General features: G+C 45.2%; 1 protein-coding gene across 1 annotated transcript in view; it reads left to right on the top strand.

Annotated features, from left to right (window-relative positions):
* The window catches only part of LOC125045503 (endoplasmic reticulum lectin 1-like), a 22,856-nt gene extending 21,995 nt beyond the window's left edge, over nucleotides 1-861 (top strand). Inside the window, exon 11 of the mRNA XM_047642797.1 lies at nucleotides 1-861. This exon is cut by the window's left edge and continues 1,713 nt beyond it. The gene's annotated coding sequence lies outside the window, so the exon portion shown is untranslated.
* The last annotated feature ends 3,797 nt before the right edge of the window (nucleotides 862-4,658 follow it).

The following is a 4,658-nucleotide window of genomic DNA, read 5'->3' as shown; positions in this document are numbered from 1 at the left end:
TCTTTTTTCTCACTCTCAGAGTTGATGGGTATTGTGTGGATGAGAGATAGGGAAAGGGAGGGGGTATGGGGTTGGATAGGGTAGCCTAAAAGTTTATAAGGAGGTTGATTATTGCTGTGTATATTTAATAAGCTGCGAATGAGAGATTATTCTGTGATAACGTTGTGATTTGAGCGTTTTCATTCCATCTCCAGCAGTTGTTGGAGGTTGGGAGCTGCAGGACTAAACTATTTTCACACAATGCTTTTCAGAATTAAAATTAAAGTGAAAAGAAAAAAGAAACTACAAAAAAGACAAAGAAGAAAACTGATACATAAATGGCAGAATGTTTAGGGGGGAAAAAAGTACAGGGTTTATATGTGAAATTCATTGATAAATACTTCATTCACTACTTTCTGTGACAGAAAAGAAAAACTTGTGAATAGTATTGGTAAAAACCTGCTTGAAGGGGGAGGTGGTTCCTATGAAATCAACTCCCCTCCATCGCATACATTTCCCCGGTGTATAATGACTATAGGAGTTCAGGACCCTTTGAATATTATAATGACAACAACTCGGTCTTATGACGCGCTCCAGCCTAGGTATGTAACACTTTGTATATCACTTGATATTGTGCTCTTTCACTCTCATTTCGTCAGTAACTAAATGCTCGAAGACGTATGATGATAAATCCCAGGGCAGGCAGGGTTTTAAAGGTTGTTGTAAATGACATCTTCCATGCCATTTTTTGTGTAGAAACCTACTGTATGTATAGATATATAGATATATTTTTATGCTGTGAGTGGTTCAAACTCTTTTGTGTGTAAACTTGTTATATGTCTGCAGACTTGATGTGAGTGAATAAATTAAGAGATCCTCCTATGTTTGAAATTTATTTCATATCCTTTTTCCTGTTACTTCCACCCCAATCCCTTGCCCGTTGTTGTCGTGGGGGGGGGGGGGGGGGGCTTAGGAGGCGGAGACTAGGACCCAATGCTGAGGAGCTCCCCAACCTTGGGACTCAGCCCTCGACTCAACTAATTTTGCATGGGCTTTTTTTTTGCCTCCAAATTTTTCATTTCTGTCCCTTCACCAACCCCTTCTACTATCCACTTCCTAAGGTGTGAGAACCGTGCTGAAAGGATGAAAAGCTGACTTTGTGCCAGTCCTGAACGGCCTGAGGGAGCCATGGGAACGGTATTCCCCTGCTTTAGTTGTCTCGTCCTTACCCCTCAAGGGGACCCTGAGGGGTGGACCGTTTCTCTCTCCAACATACTCCAGGCTTACCATGGCCAACAATGAAGATTTTACACCATTATTAGGGGCAATAAGGCTTGCCATTAAATAGCCCACCAATTCAAACTCTCCCGATTCCCTGACCCCAGGCTCTCCTTTGGCCACGGCTCCGAACACTACAACTAATACCCCCTCCTCAATGCCTACTAGTACAGTATCCAACCTAATCAACACTCAACCCCAGGAGACATTTCTACTCTCCCAACATGCTCAACTTCAATAACTATACCCCCACAACCTTCTTCATCAACTACACCACCCTCCCTAATTACTACCGTACAACCTTATTGTCCACCTCCCCATAACACTACCTCCTTCAACACTACTCCCTCTTCCACACGCCCCCGTCCTTGTACTACCCCCTCCTCTACAAAAATCTTAAATACTCTATTTAGACCAGCCGAATGGGACCGATTTTTCGCGATCCCTCCCACAGCTCCTTACTCTGACAACATCCTTCTCTTCCAGCAATGTCTCAAAAAACAAGTAGGCAAAGTCTCGTCACAGTAACATCTGAAAACCAAGCAATAGCTTTATCAAATCTAACTGATCTATATGGTAACCCCATCCCTACAGAACCCCATCCAACCCTCAATACTTGCACCGGAACTGTTTCTATCTCCCCAGCAAATTGCCCTGTCTGTGAAAACAATTGGTCCTGTCTCACGGACTATGATGCGGAATCAGTACAATGCTACTCCATTCCTCCCCGAGGTCATCATAAGAAACTCACTAACATAGCCAAAATTACTTTCCGTAGACATGACCTACCCTTTAATGTATACATCGGTGGAGAATCCCTCCCTGTCCGACCATATCAACCTCCTCCTCATCAGTGCCAAACTTGTTGGCGTTTAGGATCCTGCCAAGCATTGCCATTCCACAGCCAGATGCCCACTATGTGCCCAACCTTGCCATACCCGATCAAACTGCTCTGCACAATCACGCACATGTGCCAACTATGGCGGCCCCCATAATGTATATTATAGGGGCTGCCCCACCCAAATTTGAGTTTGAGGTAGCAACTCTCAGATTCAGACTTACTTACGTGAATCCAGACAGGAAGCACGTCGACGAGGTTTTTCTTTTACTCCCTACTCCAGTAATGTCGCTCACTCTGCCACTCCCCCTACCTCCCAAGCTCCTACACCCTACCCTAAACCTATCCCTCCTCCATCTAACTTCCCCTCTCTTACCTCCTACCTTCCTCAGTCAAATTCTTTTGCCATCCTAAATCCAGACACCCCAATCTCTACTACAGCCCCAACACCTTCCCCTCTCCCTACCCGCATTACCCACAACAGACAGACTAAACGTTCCACCTCCTCTTCCCCTACCACACAATCACCACCTTCCTTTGCCCCTACTCTTCAGACACCAGTCTTCTCCCCCCCCCCCTCACAAGAAAACCTTTGTCTCACAAAACTCCCCAACCAACTCCATTACATAAACTCTTGAAGATATTCAAAACTATCCACTCGAGTCCCAAACTAACACTGAAACCCCTCATCCACCTTCAAATTCTACAACTCTCGCTCCCTCCACACTCGAAGTGACTGCCGATAACCATCCTCCTCCTACTCATATCCCCCCTACAACCTGTCCTCCTACCCCCTCCCAACACAGCCCCCCCCCCCTCTACTCCAGCTCCACCTACATTAACACTCCCACCATCCCCTCTATCCCTTCCACTCCCTCCTGGATACACACGTGATTCCCTTATATCACAACTATCCCCTTCCCCAGACACTCCACCTCCTAATACAACACCACCTCCCCCCTCTCATTCCTTATCACACCCTCAAATTATCCAACGCATACTGCAACCGTTATCACTCATAAATCAACGAAAGAATAGCTATCATTCATTGGAATATTCGGGGTTTCCGTTCTCACAGACCCGAGCTTCGTCATATCCTCTCCTCTTATAACCCATCCATTATATGCCTTCAAGAGACTTTTCTTACACATTCAATCCCCAATTACCATTTTGTTTCTTCCCCACTCTCCCTTTATGTCTCGTCTATACTTATCAATCAGAAAACACCTTACGTCATACTTCCCTTTCAAACCATTGTCCCTTGCACAGTTTTTTCGCATCTTTCCTCGCCGCTGGATCACAGTGATTTCAGTCTACTTCTCCCTTTCCCACCCCATTGACTTTGTTGCTTTTGAAAATCTACTTTCCCAACTCCAACCACCTTTCCTCATAGTTGGTGATTTCAACTGCCGCCACACTCTTTGGGGTAATTATATCACCAACTCCCGTGGCCGATCCCTGGAGCGCTTCCTCTCCAATGCTGGCCTTATTATTCTAAATTCAGATCGCCCCACACACTTTGAAAACACGCACACAATTTTTTTCATGCATTGACCTCTCTTTATGCTCCCCCTCTTTTCATTTAGATTTCCATTGGCCAGTTCTAGACCACTTTCCCTATAGTGACCACTTTCCAGTTCTCCTTTCTCCAACTTCATATGTAGCACTTCCTAACTCCACACGATGGTGTTTTGATAGAGCCGACTGGCGTACTCTCACTTCACTCTCTGCTATTCATAGCCCTCCATCCTCCCTCTCATCCATTTCAGATATGATACAATGTTTCACAACTACAGTACTAAGAGCTGCCCATACAGCTATTCCTCGAACCTCAGGACCCTATACCTTCAACTGTGTTCCATGGTGGAATTCTGATTGCACTAAAGCGCTTCGCTTAAAACGTGCAGCCTGGAACAGTTACCGCTACAAACGAGGTACCCTTCATCAAGTATCAGCCCTAATATCCTTTAAAAGAGCATCCGCCATTCTTTGTCATACAATCCGAAATAGCAAAACAAATAGCTGGCGAAATTATGTTTCCTCAATTACATCCTCTACACCTATCTCATATGTTTGGCGCCGGATCCATAAACTATCAGGCAAACATCCCCCCCATCCAGCCCCCGTTCTCCATATTCGAGATTCCCTCATCTCTGATCCTCTCCAAGTCACTAATGAACTGGGTGACTATTTCAGCCATTTCAGTGGTGGTTCTCACCTTTCTCCACACTTCTCTTCTATTAAGACCACCAGGGAACGTACCATTACCTTTACCCTATCCTCTGCTGAGTCCTATAATGCTCCCTTTTCTTCCTCTGAACTCAGTGTTGCCCTAATATCGTGCCGCAACACTCATGAAGACCCTGACGGTATTCACTACTGTATGATCCGACATCTCCCATCTTCATTATCCTTCCTATTAACAATTTATAACCACATATGGACATCAGGAAGTTTTCCTTCTCATTGGCGAAAAGCTCTTATCCTTCCCTTCCTGAAACCCAACAAATCGGGTAACCTCCCTCAAGACTATCGCCCCATCGCACTAACTAGCTACTTGTGC

This window comes from Penaeus chinensis, chromosome 37 (genome assembly GCF_019202785.1).
Source record: "Penaeus chinensis breed Huanghai No. 1 chromosome 37, ASM1920278v2, whole genome shotgun sequence".
Lineage (NCBI taxonomy): Eukaryota > Metazoa > Arthropoda > Malacostraca > Decapoda > Penaeidae > Penaeus > Penaeus chinensis.
The sequence above is the reverse complement of the archived record's forward strand: the minus strand, read 5'-3'. Positions and strand labels throughout refer to the sequence as shown.